We start from the raw sequence: 20640 nt of genomic DNA on the forward strand, positions 1-20640 counted from the left end.
GAGCACTGGGCTGCAGCTAAGCCTCCGAGTGGGAGTCTGGCTCACCACTCGGTAGGATTTTTAAACACTTAGGCGAGCACTGGGCTGCAGCTAAGCCTCCGAGTGGGAGTCTGGCTCACCACTCGGTAGGATTTTTAAACACTTAGGCGAGCACTGGGCTGCAGCTAAGCCTCCGAGTGGGAGTCTGGCTCGCCACTCCGTAGGATTTTTAAACACGTAGGCGAGCACTGGGCTGCAGCTAAGCCTCCGAGTGGGAGTCTGGCTCGCCACTCGTAGGATTTTTAAACACTTAGGCGAGCACTGAGCTGCAGCTAAGCCTCCGAGTGGGAGTCTGGCTCGCCACTCGGTAGGAATTTTTTTTACAAACTTAGGCGAAACGGATTCGCAGCTAAGCCACCCACTGGGGGATTTCACAGGCAAACAAAAGCAACAACAATTATAGGAAAATTTGTAACACTCTTGTCTTTGATAAACAGACTACAAAAGTTTTTCTTATTACATCTCATCCGAGTGAGAATTCAAGTGTGAAAGGGGCGGAGCAGTTCTGCATTCCAAGCTCGTGGCTCATCGATCTGGCAATCGACATTGTAAAGGTGATACGCTCCATTGTGGAGGACTCTGGTGACGATGAAGGGACCTTCCCAAGTAGGAGCGAGGTTGTGTGGTTTTTGTTGATCCACTCGGAGGACCAAATCTCCTTCTTGGAAGGCTCGACTCTTCACATTTCTGGCATGGAATCGACGCAAGTCTTGCTGACAAATGGTCGATCGGATCATACCCATTTCTCTTTCTTCTTCCAGGAGGTCGACTGCGTCTTGCCGGGCTTGTTCTGCTTCATCTTTGGTATAAAGCTCGAATCGGAGTGCATTGTGAAGTAGATCACTCGACAGGACTACTTCCGCTCCGTAAACCAGAAAGAACGGAGTTCTTCCAGTCGACCGATTCGGGGTAATCCTAAATCCCCACAGAACCGACAGAAGCTCGTCGACCCAAGCGCCTATTGTGTGCTTGAGATCACGCAGCAGCCGAGGCTTAAGTCCTTTGAGAATCAGACCATTTGCCCTTTCTGCTTGTCCATTCGACTGGGGGTGGGCGACCGATGCGTAGTCGACTCATGTGCCTTGAGAGGCGCAAAAAGCTCTGAACTTGTCTGAATCAAAGTTTGACCCACTGTCGGTGATGATGCTATGCAGGACTCCATATCTGAATGTTAACTCTCTGACGAAACTGATAGCAGTGCAAGCATCAAGATTCTTGATAGGCTTAGCTTCAATCCATTTGGTAAACTTGTCGACTGCCACAAGCACATGTGTGAAACCGCTCCTGCCTGTTCTCAATGGGCCAACCATGTCCAGTCCCCAAACAGCGAAGGGCCGTACGAGTGGAATGGTCTTCAGGGCTGATGCAGGCTTGTGCGACATGTTGGAGTAGAACTGGCACCCTTCACACTTGTCGACTATCTCTTTTGCCATTTCATTCGCTCTTGGCCAGTAAAATCCCGCTCGGTATGCTTTAGCCACAATGGTCCGAGAGGACGGATGATGACCATAGGTCCCCGAGTGGATATCATCAAGGATTATCTGACCTTCTTCTGGTGTTATACACTTCTGACCGACTCCAGTCGCGCTTTCTCTATACAACTATCCCTTTATGACTGCAAAGGCCTTGGATCAATGGACGATCTGTCGGGCCTCTTCTTCGTCCTCCGGGAGTTCCTTTCTCAGGATATACGTGATGTACGGTATCGTCCAGTCAGGGGTGATTGCCAAAACTTCCATGATTAGGTCGACCACTGCCGGAATTTCAACTTCAGTCGGATCTGTGGCACTCTTTGGCTGCAAGGCTTCATCTGTAAAAGGATCTTCTTGGGCTGATGGCGAGTGGATGTGTTCCAAAAACACATTGCTAGGGATGGCTTCTCTCTTGGAGCCTATCTTTGCCAAATCATCAGCCGCTTGATTTTTCAGTCGGGGGATGTGATGAAGCTCTAACCCCTCGAATTTCTTCTCTAACTTTCTCACTGCATTGCAATAACCAGTCATAGCTAGACTTCTGATGTCCCATTCTTTCATCACCTGATTAACCACCAAATCTGAGTCGCCATAGACCATGAGGTGACGGACGCCGAGTGAAATGGCCATCCGCAACCCATACAAAAGTGCTTCATATTCTGCTTCGTTATTGGAGGAATCAAAGTGAGTCTGGAGAACATATCTGAGCTTATCTCCTCGGGGGGAAACCAATACTACCCCAGCACCGGAACCATTCAGCATCTTAGATCCATCGAAGAACATGGTCTAGTGCTGTGAGTGAACTTGAGTCGGAAGTTGCTGTTCGATCCACTCGGCGACGAAATCTGCAATTGCTTGGGACTTGCCAGCTTTCTTTGCCTCAAACTTGATATCTAGGGGAAGAAGTTCAATCGCCCATTTGGCCACTCGACCAGTTGCATCTCTGTTGTGCAAAATCTCTGATAGTGGAGCGTCGCTGACGACTGTAATGGAATGATCAGAGAAGTAATGTGCAACCTTCTTCGTGGTCATATAAATCCCATATATAAGCTTCTGGTAATGAGGATATCTTTGCTTTGAAGGAGTCAAAACTTCAGAAACATAATATACTGGGCGCTGAACTTTGAAGGCCTTTCCTTCTTCTTCCCGCTCGACCGTAAGTACTGTACTGACAACTTGTCCTGTGGCTGCAATGTAAATCAGCAAAGGCTCCTTGCTGATTGGGGCAGCAAGCACCGGCTGGGTGGAGAGCAGAGCTTTGAGCTCTATAAACGCTACATCAGCCTTTGGAGTCCACTCGAACTTGTCGGACTTATTCATCAGTCGGTAAAGAGGCAATTCCTTTTCACCAAGGCGAGAGATGAATCGACTTAAAGCGGCCAAGCATCCTGTAGGCTTCTGGATGTCATGCACACGCACAAGACGTTTCATCCGGAGTATAGTACCAATTTTTTCAGGATTGGCGTCGATTCCACGTTCAGAAATGAGAAAACCAAGTAACTTCCCACCTGGAACTCCGAACATGCACTTTGACGGATTGAGCTTGATATCATACCTCCTGAGGTTGGCAAAGGTTTCAGCAAGGTCAGTCAGCAGGTCGGAACCCTTCCGTGACTTGACCACAATATCATCCATGTATGCCTCCACATTCCGACTGATTTGAGTGAGCAAACACTTCTGAACCATCCTCATGAACGTGGCTCCAGCGTTCTTGAGGCCGAACGGCATGGTGACATAACAGAAGCACCCGAATGGAGTGATGAAAGCTATTTTGATCTCGTCGGGCCCGTACAAACGGATCTAATGGTACCCGGAATAGGCGTCTAGGAAAGACAAACACTCACATCCCGCAGTCAAGTCGACTATCTGGTTGATGCGGGGGAGAGGAAAATGATCTTTCGGGCAGGCCCGATTATTATGCTTGAAATCAATGCACATGCGAAGTGACTTGTCCTTTTTGGGGACCATGACAACATTGGCGAGCCACTCGGAGTGGTAAATTTCTCGGATGAACTCTGCTGCTAAGAGTCGAGCCACCTCCTCACCAATGGCCTTCCTCTTCTGGACGGCGGACCATCGAAGATGTTCTTTCATAGGTTTAAATTTTGGGTCAACTCGTAGACGGTGCTCAGCCAGCCCCCTGGGAACTCCAGGCATGTCAGCAGGCTTCCATGCGAAGATGTCCCAGTTCTCACGGAGGAACTGGATGAGCACTTCTTCCTATTTGGAGTCGACCGTCGTTGACATGTGAGTCGGAGCAGCGTTTGGATCGGTCGGGTGAATGTGAACTGCCTTCGTTTCACCGGACGACTGAAAAGCTGATTCTGAAGCAGGCTTCTTAGCTCGTAGCAACTCACTCGGATCTGCATTCTTCCGATACTCTTGCAGCTCGACCACCGCCATCTGAGCGTCAACAATCTTTGAGCCTTTCTGAAAACACTCTTCTGCTTTCTTCCGATTGCCTGTAACAGTGATCACACCTTTGGGACCAGGCATCTTCAATTTGAGATACACATAACATGGTCGAGCCATGAAGCGTGCATAAGCTGGCCTGCCCAAAATAGCGTGATAAGCACTTTGGAAATCCACAACTTCGAATGTCAACTTTTCCTTGCGGTAATTCTTGGAATCACCGAAAACCACATCAAGAGCAATTTGGCCGAGTGACTCGGCTTTCTTCCCAGGAATGACTCCGTGGAAACTCATGTTACTGGTGCTGAGCCTGGACATCGGAATGCCCATCCCTTTCAATGTTTCTACATACAGTATGTTCAAACCGCTGCCTCCATCCATCAGGACTTTGGTCAGTCGAGTGCCTTCGACAACTGGGTTGACCACCAGAGCTTGCCTCCCAGGGGTGGCAATGTGCGTAGGTGATCAGACTGGTCGAATGTGATGGCAGTCTGGGACCACTTCAGATAATTGGGTGTTGCCGGAGCAACCATATTTACCTCACGGTTAATAACCTTCAGTCGACTTTTGCTCTCAACATCAGCAAAAATCATCAGGGTGGAATTGACCTGGGGGTACCCATCGTCACTATCTTCCTTGTCCTCAACTTTGTCCGACTCCTTTTTCTTATCTTTGGACTGCTTGCCCTGAAACTGCTGGATCAGAAGCCGACACTGTCGAGTGGTATGCTTTGGGTAAATGAGTTTACCCTCTTCATCTTTCTTGGTGTGGATGTGACACGGTAGATCCAAAACATCATTTCCATCTTGGTCTTTAACTTTCTTGGGGTTCCAAGGTCCTTTGGGTTTTCCCTTAAATTTTCCCTGGGTTACGGCCAGGGCCTCCCCAGGAGCGGCTAGCTCGGCTTTCCGCTTCTGTTTCCAACTGGAATTTCCTCCGGTTTCCTGGGCGACTGCTTTATGCTTGCCACTCCGGAGTCGATCCTCATCTTCACCATTAGCGTATTTGGTGGCAGTCTCCATTATCCGATTCAGAGACATCTCTCCAGTTCGACCGAACTTCAGATTCAATTCTCTGTACTTAACGCCTTCTTTAAAGGCACAAACTGCTTGATGATCTGGTACATTTTCAACTGTGTGATGCAATGTGATCCACCTCTGGATGTAATCCCTCAGAGTTTCATTCAGTTTCTGCACGCAAGACCACAATTCCGTAAGGCCTGCAGGTCGCTTGCATGTTCCTTCAAATGTGGTGACAAACACTCGGGAGAGATCCTCCCAAGTGTAAATGTTGCTGGGTGCTAACTGATTCAGCCACGCTCTGGCCGAGCCTTCTAACATGAGAGGCAGGTGCTTCATGGCTACCTCATCGTTCCCACCACCAATCTGGACAGCCACTCGGTAATCTTCAAGCCAAGTATCGGGCTTGGACTCACCGGTGAACTTACTAACTCCAGTCGCCAACCTGAAGTTCCGAGGAATTACAGCGGCTCTGATGGCTCGACTGAGACACTCCGGCCCTGAAACATGTACTCTACTACTGGTAGGCGCATCTCTGTCGTGGCCTTCTCGGTGAGCTCTATTCCTGTCGACCAAACCTTGAACGAGAATGGATCTCGCATCAAAGCCTGGTTCCCTGGGGTCGACTGGAATTCTCCACCCAACACTATGAGGGCGTTTGTCCACCTGCTGTCGAGGCACATAGGATCCACTCCTCGGGGGAGGGGTTGGCACTCGACGTCGATCATCACGATCGAATCGGTGATCATACTGCTCATTCCTTCTATACTGATCACGCCGGTCTCCACGTCCCTCACGCCTCGGAGGCGATCTTGGGCTGTGAGCCGACTGGACTATATCCGCTGCAACGGATCGACTGTGGATCCTGTTCTGCGACTGAGAAACAGTGGAATTCTGGTCTCCCGCTACCCGAAGCAACGCTCTGATTTGCAACAAGCCTCTGCCAGCCTCTGACTGGGAGGGCTGAATCGACTCTGCTATACGGGCCGCAGCCGCCAAATTCGGAATCGGAGTATGATATACCTGCGGGGGCGGAAAGAGTTGACGTCGACTGGATTCTAGGGCCCGTTGACGCGCTCGCCCGTCGAGTATTCGCTGGAGATTCTCCAGTCGAGTGCGCTCGGCCAAGTTAGCCAAGCATGCATCCTCCAAGGCTCGGGCCTCAGGGGTTTCTCCAATGATAGGAGTGTGGAGTGCATCCATGTTCCGGCGGCGAAGTTCCTCCCACTGCAATGACGTGAGAGGCTCGGGGAGATACTCCTCGTGAGGACGCGACGGGTCGCCCCCATCCGCGCCTCTGTCAGCGCGGGGGAAACCGGGAGGACTGTGTGGCCCATCAATCACCAGAACCTCTGCAGCTGGGTCACTACTGTCGCATTCGGATGCGGTCTCTGCGGAGCCAGTCGACAGGTCGAACAGGCCGTAGAGGGATTCGTCGGGCTTGATTGCCGCGACTTGTGGGGTGGCCGACTGGCGGGCCACCGCATGCCTCACCCACCTCTGAAGCCTCGACCGACCGGAGCGCTTGCGCCGGCGAGAAACAGGGCGGGGAGATGCCACAGGAGCCGACCGATACTGGGTCGACGGCTGTCGCAGGAGGACACCACGGACGCATGCGCGAAAGTGCGTCGCCCCGCGGACGGGGAGCGCGTCGACGTCGAGTGGAGCCTCCTGAAGCCAAGCGGAGTCGTCGGCGATGAACGTGAGCGCGCCGAGACGGATCTCGCGGCCCTCCACCAAAGCTCCGCTCGAAACCATGATCAAGGAGATCGGAAAAAATCGCAACTTCTCAAACTAGGCGCTGAGACTCCTGGCCCCACGGTGGGCGCCAACTGTCGTGGTTCTAACTCTGACAGTGATGTAGGGGGGTATGTATGGAGAGGCTAGATCTTAGCTATGGAGGATTTGTAAGCACATGAGGATTACGAGTTCAGGCCCTTCTCGGAGGAAGTAACAGCCCTACGTCTCGGTGTCCGGAGGCGGTCGACTGAATTATGTGTGTATGAATAACAGGGGTGCCAACCCTTGATACTGAGGAGGGGCGTGGCTTATATAGAGTTCGCCAGGCCCCTCCAGCCCTCAGTAATGCAAGGTTTAAAGTACATTAAGACTGGGGGTTACTGGTAATGCCCCTAATAAAGTGCTATGATGACCATAAAAGCTACTTAATGCCCGACCGTTTGCGTGCAGGGTGACTTTAGATCTCCTGGCAGTCGAGTGGTTGGAATTTGGTCGAGTGATTGCTTCATGGTCGAGTGTCTTGAATCTGTCGAGTGGGATACCTCCAAGTCGATTGAAAGGTGATTTCTTCTAGGGATGTCCTTGGGTAGGGTACTTAGGACAGGTCCATGCCCCTATCCTAGGTACATAGCTTCATCAGGCGCGCCTTTTCTCGCGTCTTCAGCCATCTCCAGAACATGGATCCCCACTTCGATTTCGACGCCGCCATCGCCCCAGTCCCCCAGGCCGTCCGAGACGACCTGGCGCATTGGGTGGAAGACAATGTGGATGCTCTTGTCAGGGCCTTCGCTTAAGACGACGACGGTGTGATCGTGGCTGCCGACGAGGGCGTTGTGGTGAACGGCCCTGACACCGCTGGCGGCGATGCAGATAGCGATGGCGAGTCCAGCGACGCCAGCAATGGTTTGGGTGGTGCTCCTGAGGACGCATTGGGGGATTTATCCGACTGATCATGCATCATTCCTGTTTGCTTACCCTGCATGAATAGAACTCAGGTTTTGGCCTGATGGCTGTGAGAGCATTTTGGGAGGGGGAGCCCCTCATGTAAAACATGTGTTCATCGTATTAGTAGATGTTACATTGCACATGCGCCCGCGCCAAGTGGTTGGCTAAGCGACGCGCTGGTTGGCTAGTTTACCTTCATCCCGTGTGGGCCCTGAGGTAGCCTGTAGTGTCCCGAGTGTTCCCTGATCGAATCCGTAGGGTCTGCAGTAAAAAAACCTCCTGAGAGGACGCGGCGGCGGCAGTCTGGGCTGCGCGCAAGCTAGGCCTGACCTGGCTCACGAGGGGCTCACGAGGGGAGGCAGCTGAGGCGAAGTGGCAATCAAAACGCGAGAAATTGCTCGAACGAGACTAAGCACCCCTTCCCCGAACACACGCAAATCTCAAATTTGAATCCAACTTGAATCCAACGGGGGAAAGTGACAACCAAAGGGAAAAGCAACGAAAGCAGACAAAAGGCCGCGTCCGGCACCTAATCTAGTCTTGGACATCTTCTCACCAGCGCGGAGCTAAGTGCTGCCACTGGGCGTGGGAGGGAGCCCCAGGGCCTAAGGCCGGCACCCCTGAGACTCCGGGGCGTGTACATCCCCACTCATTATTATGTGAGAGTGTCACGGGGCGGCGAGCTTCACAGGCACTGGGCCTTCTTCACAGGTACCGGCCTTGCTTCATATCGCCAGACGAGGGCCCCGCCTTGCGCCACACTCTAGTGCCATCAACGACGATCGGAAACCAGGACGCCACCGATGGGGTAGAGCGGTCGCCAGCGGTTCCCCCGACGACCATGGGTCCTCCGCCAGGGGAAGGCCCTGAGGCACCTCCCCAGCAGAGGGCCTACCTCCTGAGAACACCTTGCTCCGAACGCCGCGGTGGTGATGTCGGATCTCGACCCCTCTCCTGCAGCCCCCTGCGCCCTCCTCCCAAGGGGTAGGAGACTGTGGGAGCGGGGCAGCTGCTCGCTGTGGCGACCTGCACCTCCTGCAATCCATGATTAGCGTATGCCTGCTCCTGAGGAATTAGCGGTACCCGATAATCATTGCCTCCAGCATGGCTAGTGGGACCGTCCCGGGGCTCCTGGAAGGGCTCAGCTTCTGGCGCCTCGTCCCCCCAGCTTGGGCTGAGGAGAGAGCCTTGTTCGCCCTCGTGAGGGTGTCCTTGGTCCATCATGAGGGGCATGTATTCTTCTGGCGCCGTCATCCCGAAGGCCACGCCATAGTGCTCCACGTGCCACGCAGTCCTGCTTGACGTGCCCACCGTGGGGTGGTAGCGCGGGTGTCCACTAGGGATGTGGGTCGCGTCGAGTCCTTCTTCTTCGCGGACTGGGAGCGGGGGCAGCGCCGCCGCCGGTCCGGTGCCAACAGCTTCGCCGGCATTGGGGTAGCCTTGGAGCCCGCGGGCGCGCGCGAAGCCCCCGCGCGGGCCGCCCTGGGCTTGAGATGGGAGCTAGGTGCAGAAGGGGTTAGCCCCCGAGGCGGTGAAGCCCAGGAGCTCTACCACCCACTCCAGCAGCACGTCGCAGCTGCCCTCCAGCAGCCTGCACTGCAGAAACTCTCAGGCCACCGTAAGCGCGGCCCTCGAATTCACCTAGTCCCGGCGGGTGTACGATGTCGTGGTCGCGGCGTGATTGGAGGCCCTTGCTGCCGACCGCGCCTGCCGCGGTGTGAGAGCTGTCGAAGCCTGTCCGCGTCGCCTGCGGCCCGCAGCGCCCTGCGGACCGCGAGCTGCCTGGGGCACGGGGTCGCCCGAGGCGAGCGGCTCTGCGCGGGCGGGCCATGCCGCCCATGGATCTGGGTTGCCTGCCTGGTCGCCGGACATGGTGATGACGACGCGATGCGACACGAAGCGGTAGAAGGTGGATTCCGGTGCACCCCTACCTGGCGCACCAAATGTCAGATTTTGGGTTCCGGCAGACCCTTGAGGTTCGAACACTGGGGTGTGCGCGGAGATTTCGCCTTCTACCTACCTCCACCCCTCCGCCTCGCTAAGATCTAAGCTATGGAAAGAACAGCACAAGAGACACAGGGTTTATACTGGTTCGGGCCACCGTTGTGGTGTAATACCCTACTCCAGTGTGTGGTGTGGTGGATTGCCTCTTGGGCTGATGATGATGAGCAGTACAAGGAAGAACAGCCTCGCGAGGGTCTGTTCTTGGCTGGGGGGATGAACTGCCAAGAGGAGTTCAGTCGCCCTTCTCTCTCTCTCTCTGTGATGCTACTCGATCCGATCCTAGCTAGTTTCTCTCTTGGCTTCTAGATTCTCCCTCTTGATTGCCCCTCTACCCTGGGGGTGGCTAGTCCTATTTATAGGCAAAGGCCCTGGGCCACTTCCCAAATATTGAGCGGGAAGGGCGCCAACAATTGGCCATTTTGAAGGGGAACATCTGGTACACTTATCCTGACTAAAGTTGGTCCTCGCTTGCCAAAGGCTCTGGTGGTGACGCTGGCTTGGGCTCCACAATGACTTCCTCCCTGCCGTTGGACTAGTCTTGGTCTCGTTGCACTGAAACGGGTGCCTTTGCTTGATGCTCTCGCCTGCGCTTCCTCCCTTTGCACCAAAGAGGAAAGGAGGACATTGCGCGGTTGGCGCCCGCCTGGCGCCTTTGGTTGTCATGGCTTGCGTCATGGGCACCTCGTGAGGTACCCCGCCTTGATCTCTCCGCCTCCTCGCGAGCCAGCCTGATGAGGTCGTGCCTGAGGAAGCTCCGTGTCGTCCGCCCCGCGAGGCTTGGCCCCTAGCGAGGGTCTTGGGTCTGTGTTGATGAAGATGGGCCGCGCTGGGCACCCTTTTGAGCCACGCCGCAGGCCGCAGGCAGGCAAGTCTGGGGACCCCCGTTCCTAGAACGCCAACAGAGGATGAGGTTGCCGAGGTCGGGGAAGAAGTCGTCGTTCGCAACTAATCATGTGGACTAGAATAGTAGTAGGATACAGAGTAGAAACATGAATTTTACCATGATTTCGAACAGGAAGGACAGAAACACATACGGTGCAACGGGAGCAGCACCGTTGGCATTGAGGTTGTCGCCCATGTCCAAACACCACGTAGACACGGTCTTTGAGCACGGTTCGTAGTCGTTCCACGCTCAGGCATTGAAGTTTGTAACTATTTTAGATTAGAATATACTACTCCTCGGTGCTAGTAGTAGAGCAGAGTCCTACTCTACTACTCTACTCAAGCAAGTTAGGGCATAGCATTGTAGGGAGTACCAGTACTGTGGTCACTCAAGCAAGTTGTCTGGCATCCACATGACCCTATGCTGCTGGTATGTGTCTCGTAAGTCAAGCGGCATGCTGTAGTCATCATCACCTGTCCACTTCCCGCAGCACATATTCGCTTCTCCATCTTTGTCCGCACATAATCTCGTCCAATCTTCCATCCACGCTAAGGCGCCTCCCCCCTCGTCCAAAACCCAAGCACTAACAATGGCAGAACCAAGCAGCGTCCGCCCAAAGAGTGGCTGGAATTCGCTCCCTACAGAGGTAATCAAGCTCATTGTTTCGCGTGTGGACAATCTCAGTACCATGCCACTCGCCGTGTGCTCGTCGGGGCTGTACCGTTTTCTCAAAGCCCTCAGGCCGGAGCTTTTTAAGCTAGCTCCTTACTCAAAACCCTCGTACAGTCGTACACCCCTCCACGTGGGAAACAACTGCCGAGTCTTCCCTGCCTCCGTGTCGTTCCCTTCCGAGGCCTCGCCGTCGTCCACCGCCCTGGTGCTCTCGGCGCGGCCTGGTCAACGTGGTCGACGACCGACATGCATCTGAAGTGGACTTTACGCGGAGAGGCCGACACCTGGGTCCACGGCCGCATGCAAGGAAATGCCTCCTTATTACGCGCAAAATAATGATTCCTCCACCTGACATCAGGGACCCACCGAAAGGGCCTCTGTATTTCGCAAAAAAACGTTACCGCCGATGACAGCTCGGACCCACCAGCTATATCTTCGCACGCAAGGAAGTGCCTCCTTATTACGCACAAAAAAATGAATACTCCCCCTGTTAGCTGGGACCCAGTATAGTGGCAGGCTGACTTGTTGGCCTACTAAGTTGACAGGGACGGAGGGCTTTGTCAACTTAGTCAATATGCATGATTCTAGCTCCAGTGACCGTACGATGTCCATCCAACGGCCATAGTGCTTCTTCAACCTCTGGTCTTCTTGCTCCAGCCGCCCAAACCAGCTCCGGTTGTGCCTTGTGCTCCTGCCTCCCGTGGCCGGCTGCGATGCGGCGGAGGCCTCACCACCCCCTACTACTCCCACCGCTGGCCAGGCCATCCCTCTACTCACCCACACCCCCTATTATTCTGCGGCGACGGCAGCCTCACACCGCAGCGAAGCAGTGAACCCTTGTACTCCTCTATGCGTGGGCATCCACTGTCTCGTCTTCCCCGGCTCCACGTCGTCCCCTTCCTAGGCCTCGCCGTCGTCCACCGCCCTGGTGCTCTCGGCACGGCGTGGTCAACATGGTCAAGGAACGGCTTCCATCAGACGTGGACTGTACATGGAGAGGCTGACAGCTGGGTCCACGGCCGCAGCAAGGAAGTGCCTCCTTATTACATGCAAAATAATTATTCCTCCACCAGACTGCGGGACCCACCGGACGGGCCACCATATTTCGCGAAAAAAAACATTTCCCCCTGACTGCTGGGACCCACAAGCTACATCTTCGCACGCAAGGAAGTGTGTCCGGGCAAAAAAATGATTCGCCCCTGACTGCTGGGACCCACCAGCTACATCTTCGCAGGCAAGGAAGTGCCTGACAGTCGGGACCCACCTGGTCGAAGCGTACGTAGCATTGTCATTCTGGTCGCGAACGTGTACGTACATACTGGTCGATGTAGAGGCGCGCACGTGTCGTAGTAGAGGCGCGCACGTAGCATTTACACGTACGTACAGTGGCCAGGGTGCAAGAAATAAAATACGGCCACGTATGTGTACATGCGCGCGGGGTCTCGAACACCCACTCGCGCATACGTACGGCCAGGGCTCGTGTACATGGCTGGGTCGGAAGGGAGAAACAGCGTCGTCGTGTTCATGGGGAGGCAACGGAATGCGTCGTGTTCATCGGGAGGGCTTGGACGGAACAGGCGATGGAAACGAGGCCTGGTGTACCGCAGAACGGAGGAGACGGCCTTGTGTTCGACCGGCCACGTTCGAAATGGGATCCTGTTGATCGGGAGGGGTCTAGTGTACCGCAAAACGGAGGAAACGGACCTCTTACGGTCGAAACGGGGGTCCTGTTCATCGGGAGGGGTGTGGCGTACCGCAAAACGGAGGAAACGGACTTGTGTTGGAGCGCTACGGTCGAAACGGGGGTCCTGTTCATCGGGAGGGGTGTGGCGTACCGCAAAACGGGACTCCACGAGATACTGTTCATCTCCACCATCGACCGCCTCCAGCCTCCACGAGCTACTGTTCATCTACCGTCGACCTCCTCCAGCCTCCACCCGTGATTGTTCATCCATGGGCTCCTGTTCATCCAGCCTCCACCACGCGCTACTCCATCAGCTACTGTTCAACCAGCCCTCTCCACGGGCTCCTGTTCAACCGCCCCTCCACGGGCTACTGTTCATCCTTCCCTCCACCATCTACTGTTCATCCTGCCCTCCACGGGGTGGTCCTGTTCATCCAGCCCTCCATGAGGTCCTGTTCATCTAGCCCCAACCGGCTCGATCGATCGGGGTCATGTTCATCTAGAGGCAACACCACGGGGTCCTGTTCATCCACCCCCACCAGGAACTGTCCATCCAACCCCCCCCCCCCCTGCAACGCTCACTGTTCATCCAGAGGCAGCATCGATTGGCTTCAGTTAGCAGCAGTAGCGAAGGAATCGCTCGTTCGGGTTCAGTTAACAGCCATCGATCGATCGCTCAGGTTCAGTAACGCATAGCCTGCAATCGCTCGGGTTCAGTTAGAGCCCAATGCCTTGCTCGGGTTCAGTTAGAGCCAACGCCTCGCACACACGCGCGTACATGTACAAGAGAAACGTGCATCGCTCGGCCCCCGACCTCCCATCGTAACCGGGAACTCCCCAAAATTTTCCTCGCCCTCGCTTCTACCATGGTTTTTTCTATCATGGATGGCCCAAAGAATGTCATGCAGCTGTGTCTCCAGCCCGCCCAGGATGAAAAGCCCATTTTCTGTCATGATTTTTTGTCATAGAAGTAGGAGCCCACCACATCTATGATGATACCGGGGTTTGTCACAATTATCGTCATAGAAGTGTCATATGTATGACAGAAAAAAATTCGTTCAGCCCAAAATGTCACGGATGTGTCTTTTTTTTGTAGTGGTGGAACTTGTTTTGTAGAGCTGGACACTATCCTTGTGTTCAAAATCTTCTATGGAGTATTCGGAGGAAGAACCTGCCTTGCAATGTCCAAGACAAATCTGCGCATCGGACTCATCGTCATTGAAGCCTGGTTCAGGGGCTACTGAGGGAGTCCTGGATTAGGGGGTCTCCGGACAGCCGGACTATATCCTTTGGCCGGACAGTTGAACTATGAAGATACAAGATTGAAGACTTCGTCCCGTGTCCGGATGGGACTCTCCTTGGCATGGGAGGCAAGCTTGGCAATACGGATATGTAGATCTTCTTCCTTGTAACCGACTTTGTGTAACCCTAGCCCCCTCTGGTGTCTATATAAACCGGAGGGTTTAGTCCGTAGGACAACAACAATCATACCATAGGCTAGCTTCTAGGGCTTAGCCTCTACGATCTCGTGGTAGATCAACTCTTGTAATACTCATATCATCAAGATCAAATCAAGCAGGACGTAGGGTATTATCTCAATCGAGAGGGCCCGAACCTGGGTAAACATCATGTCCCCCGCCTCATGTTACCATCCGCCATAGACACACAGTTTGGGACCCCCTACCCGAGATCCGCCGGTTTTGATACCGACAAAGGGCATATCTATTTAATTTTATGTTGAGTCATCATCCTCTTATTAAAAGGCACCAGTTGGAGAGCACCATGATAACCCACAAGTATAGGGGATCGCAATAGCTTCCGAGGGTAGATTATTCAACCCAAATTTATTGATTCGACACAAGGGGAGCCAAAGAATATTCTCAAGTATTAGCAGCTGAGTTGTCAATTCAACCACACCTGGAAACTTAATATCTGTGGCAAAGTGTTTAGTAGCACAGTAATATGATAGTGGTGGTAGCGGCAACAAAAGTAAAGACAGCAAAAGTAATGTTTTTGGTATTTTGTAGTGATTGTAACAGTAGCAGCGGGAAAGTAAATAAGCGTAAACTAGTATATGGAAAATCCGTAGGCATCGGATCAGTGATGGATAATTATGCCGAATGTGGTTCATCATGTAACAGTCATAACATAGGGTGACACAGAACTAGCTCCAATTCATCAATGTAATGTAGGCATGTATTCCGTATATAGTCATACGTGCTTATGGAAAAGAACTTGCATGGCATCTTTTGTCCTACCCTCCCGTGGCAGCGGGGTCCTATTGGAAACTAAGGGATATTAAGGCCTCCTTTTAATAGAGAACCGGAACAAAGCATTAGCACATAGTGAATACATGAACTCCTCAAACTATGGTCATCATCGGGAGTGGTCCCGATTATTGTCACTTCAGGGTTGCCGGAGCATAACACATAGTAGGTGACTATAGACTTGCAAGATAGGATCAAGAACTCACATATATTCATGAAAACATAATAGGTTCAGATCTGAAATCATGGCACTCGGGCCCTAGTGACAAGCATTAAGCATAGCAAAGTCATAGCAACATCAATCTCAGAACATAATGGATACTAGGGATCAAACCCTAACAAAACTAACTCGATTACATGATAAATCTCATCCAACCCATCACCGTCCAGCAAACCTACGATGGAATTACTCACGCACGGAGGTGAGCATCATGAAATTGGTGATGGAGGATGGTTGATGATGACGACGGCGATGAATCCCCCTCTCCGGAGCCCCGAACGGACTCCGGATCAGCCCTCCCGAGAGGTTTTAGGGCTTGGTGCCGGCTCCGTATCGTAAAACGCGATGATTTCTTCTCTCTGATTTTTTTCTCATCGAAAGCAAATATATAAAGTTGGAGTTGGAGTCGGAGGGCATCCAGGGGGCACGAGGTAGGGGGCGCGCCCTAGAGGGGGGGCCGCCCCCACCCTTGTGGACACGGTGTGGGCCCCCTGGTCTTCATCTTTGGTGACGATTTTTTATTATTTTTTCTAAGATGTTCCGTGGAGTTTTAGGTCATTCCAAGAATATTTGTTTTCTACACATAAAACAACACCATGGCAATTCTACTGAAAACAGCGTCAGTCCGGGTTAGTTCCATTCAAATCATACAAGTTAGAGTGCAAAACAAGGGCAAAAGTGTTTGGAAAAGTAGATACGACGGAGACGTATCAACTCCCCTAAGATTAAACCCTTGCTTCTCCTCAAGCAATTCAGTTGACAAACTGAAAGAAAGAAACAAAGAAAAACTTTTACAAACTCTGTTTGCTCTTGTTGTTGTAGCTATGTCAAGCTAGCATTCAAGTTTTCAGCATAGATCATAACTAACCACATTTGCAATAATTCTCAGGTCTCATAGTTACTCATATCAATAGCATAATCAACTAGCAAGTCATAATAATAAATCTCAGATGACAACACTTTCTCAAAACAATCATAATATGATATAACAAGATGGTATCTTGCTAGCCCTTTCTGAGACTGCAAAACATAAATGCACAGCACCTTTAAAGATCAAGGACTGACTAGAGATTGTAATTCATGGTAAAAGAGATCCAATCATAGTCACACCCAATATAAATTAATAGTGATGAATGCAAATGACAGATGTGCTCTCCAGCTAGTGCTTTTTAATAAGAGGGTGATGACTCAACATAAAAGTAAATGGATAGGCCCTTCACAGAGGGGAGCAGGGATTTGTAGAGGTGCCAGAGCTCGGTTTTGAAATAGAGATAAATTGCATTTTGAGCGGTATACTTTCATTATCAACGTAACAACTAAGAGATGGCGATATGTTCCATGCTAAACACATTATAGGCGGTTCCCAAACAGAATGGTAAAGTTTATACTCCCCCTCCACCAACAAGCATCAATCCATGACTTGCTCGAAACAACGAGTGAGGGAGTCCTGGATTAGGGGGTCTCCGGACAGCCGGACTATCTCCATGGGTCGGACTGTTAGACTATGAAGATACAAGATTGAAGACTTCGTCTCGTGTCCGGATGGGACTCTACTTGGCGTGGAAGGCAAGCTAAGCAATACATATATGGATATCTCCTCCTTTGTAACCGACCTTGTGTAACCCTAACCCTCTCCGGTGTCTATATCAACTGAAGGGTTTTAGTCCGTAGGACAACAACCATAACATACAATCATACCATAGGCTAGCTTCTAGGGTTTAGCCTCTCTCATCTCGTGGTAGATCTACTCTTGTATTACCCATATCATCAATATTAATCAAGCAGGACGTAGGGTTTTACCTCCATCAAGAGGGCCCGAACCTGGGTAAAACTTCGTGTCCCCTGCCTCCTGTTACCATCCGGCCTAGACGCACAGTTCGGGACCCCCTACCCGAGATCCGCCGGTTTTGACACCGACATTGGTGCTTTCATTGAGAGTTCCTCTGTGTCATCGTCGTTAGGCTTGATGGCTCCTACTATCATCAATAGCGATGCGGTCCAGGGTGGGACTTTTCTCCCCGGACAGATCTTCGTATTCGGCAGCTTTGCACTACGGGCTAATTTGCTTTGCCATCTGGAGCAGATTGAAAGCTACGCCCCTGGCCATCAGGTCAGATTTGGAAGTTTGAACTACACGGCCGACATCTGCGGAGACTTCATCTTCGACGGATTCGAGCCACAGCTGGGCGCGCCGCACTGTCGCGATGGGTATGACCTAGCTCTGCCACCGAACAATACCCTAGAGGCCGTGCCCGCATCAGCCCCGACCCTTAGTTCGGAGCCAACTGCGCCAATCGAGGATGGGTGGTTAGACACCGCCTCAGGGGCTACAGTCTCAACGACGATCGAGCCGAACACCTGCCTAGGACTCCAAGGTGTCGGACTCTTCCCCGGACTCCGAACCATCCGCGCCCCTGCCAATCGAATCCGATTGGGCGCCAATCATGGAATTCACCGCCACGGATATCTTTCAGCACTCGCCCTTCGGCGAAATTCTGAATTCACTAAGGTCTCTCTCTTTGTCAGGAGAGCCCTGGCCGGGTTATGGCCAACAGGATTGGGATGCGGACGACGAAGAAATCCGATGCCCACCCACCACCCACTTTGTAGCCACTGTCGATGATTTAACTGACATGCTCGACTTCGACTCCGAAGACATCGACGGTATGGACAACGATGTAGGAGACGAACATGAACCAGCGCCTATAGGGCACTGGAAAGCCACCTCGTCATATGACATATACATGGTGGATGCACCCAACGAAGGCAACGGCGACGAGATAGCGGAGGATGACCCCTCCAAGAAGCAACCCAAGCGCCGACGTCAGTGGCGCCGCTCTAAGTCCCGCCAAAGCAAAAGTGGTGATACCGGCACAGGAGATAATAACACTCCGGATAGTGCCGAAGACAACAACAATCCCCTCCAGCAAGATTTAGAGCAGGAGGATGAAGGGGCCAGCTCTCCTGAGAGAGCGGCAGACGGAGAGGAGGAGGATGACAATTACATCCCCCCTCCGAAGACGAGGCAAGCCTCGGCGATGATGAATTCGCCGTACCAGAGGATCCCGTCGAACAAGAGCGCTTCAAGCGCCGGCTTATGGCCACGGCAAATAGCCTGAAGAAAAAGCAGCAGCAGCTTCAAGCTGATCAAGATCTACTAGCTGACAAATGGACTGAAGTCCTCGTGACCGAGGAATATAAACTCGAGCGCCCCTCCAAGAGTTACCCAAGGCGCAGGTTACTACCCCGACTAGAGGAAGAAGCGTATGATACGGCTGATCGGCCACCTCATGGCCGCGATAGAGAGGCATTCCAGCCAAAAGCTCAGCCTCCACCCCAACGCCATTCAAACAAAAAGGCATGGAGAGATACGCCAGACCTGTGAGACATATTGGAGGACAAGACAAAGCATTCAAGATCGATCTACGGATCACGAGGGCGCACCACTCTGCGAGACGACAAACGTCACGCCGGATACAGTAAAATCAAATCCGGCCGGGCCGAACACAGCGGGCAAGACCCATTCGAGCTGCGTCGAGATATAGCCCAATACAGAGGCGCCGCACACCCCTTATGCTTCACAGACAAAGTAATGGAACATCAATTCCCAGAAGGTTTCAAACATGTAAACATTGAATCATACGACGGCACAACAGATCCCGCAGTATGGATTGAGGACTTCCTCCTCCACATCCACATGGCCCGCGGTGATGACTTACACGCCATCAAATACCTCCCACTAAAGCTCAAAGGACCAGCGCGACATTGGCTTAACAGCTTGCCAGCGGACTCCATCAGCTGTTGGGAATATCTGGAAGCCGCATTCCTCGACAACTTTCAGGGCAGTTATGTGCGACCACCAGACGCCGATGACTTGAGCCACATAATTCAGCAGCCAGAAGAGTTGGCCAGGAAATTCTAGACTCGGTTCCTTACAAAGAAAAATCAAATCGTTAGCGGCTTTCAAGCACAACATCCGAGACGAGTGGCTAGCCCGACACCTTGGTCAGGAAAAGCCGAAATCTATGGCAGCTCTCACGACGCTCATGACCTGCTTTTGTGCGGGAGAAGACAGTTGGCTGGCTCGAAGTAATAACATATCAAAGAACCATGGTACCTCAGATACCAAGGACGGCAATAGCAGGTCACGTTGCAACAAGCATAAGAGCCGCATTAACAGCAAAAATGAGGATACGACAGTCAATGCCGGATTCAAAGGCACTAAACCCGGTCAACGGAAAAAGCCATTCAAACAAAGTACGTTGGGTCCCTCCAGCTTGGACCGTATACTCGATCGCTCGTGTCAAATACACGGCACCCCAGACAAGCAAACCAATCACACCAACAGGGATTGTTGGGTGTTCAAGCAGGCCGGCAAGTTAATTGCTGAAAACAAGGACAAGGGGCCGCATAGCAATGACGAGGAGGAGCCCCAGGAGCTGCACACTGGAGGACAGAAGAGGTTTCCCCCGCAAGTGCGGACGGTGAACATGATATACGCAACCCACATCCCCAAGAGGGAGCGAAAGCGTGCGCTCAGGGACGTATATGCGTTGGAGCCAGTCGCCCCAAAGTTCAACCCTTGGTCCTCCTGCCCGATCACCTTCGATCGCAGGGACCACCCCACTAGTATCCGTCATGGCAGATTCGCCGCACTGGTCCTAGACCCAATCATCGACGGATTTCACCTCACTTGAGTCCTTATGGACGGGGGCAGCAGCCTGAACCTGCTTTATCAGGACACAATGCGCAAAATGGGTATAGACCCCTCAAGGATCAAACCCACCAAAACGACCTTTAAGGGCGTCATTCCAGGTGTAGAGGCCCATTGCACAGGCTCAATTACACTGGAAGTGGTCTTCGGATCCCCGGATAACTTCCGAAGCGAAGAGTTAATCTTCAATATAGTCTCATTCCGTTGTGGTTATCACGCGCTGCTCGGGCGAACCGCATTTGCTAGATTCAATGCGGTACCGCATTATGCATAACTCAAGCTCAAGATGCCAGGACCTCGCGGAGTTATTACAGTCAATGGAAACACAGAGCACTCTCTCCGAACAAAGGACCACACCGCGGCCCTCGTAGCAGAAGCGCAAAGCAGCCTCTCAAGGCAATCAACCAGTTCGGCGCTTCACAACCCGGACACCTTCAAGCGCGCTCGGGGCAATCGGCAAATAGACCGCCTAGCGCGATCTGAGCTCGCGTAGCAATACGGCGGCCACCCCAATCCCAGCCCAGCGGAGAAACTCGTGCCGCGCGTACATAATTACGCATTAAAAATAC

This window comes from Triticum aestivum, chromosome 1A, assembly GCF_018294505.1.
Source record: "Triticum aestivum cultivar Chinese Spring chromosome 1A, IWGSC CS RefSeq v2.1, whole genome shotgun sequence".
Lineage (NCBI taxonomy): Eukaryota > Viridiplantae > Streptophyta > Magnoliopsida > Poales > Poaceae > Triticum > Triticum aestivum.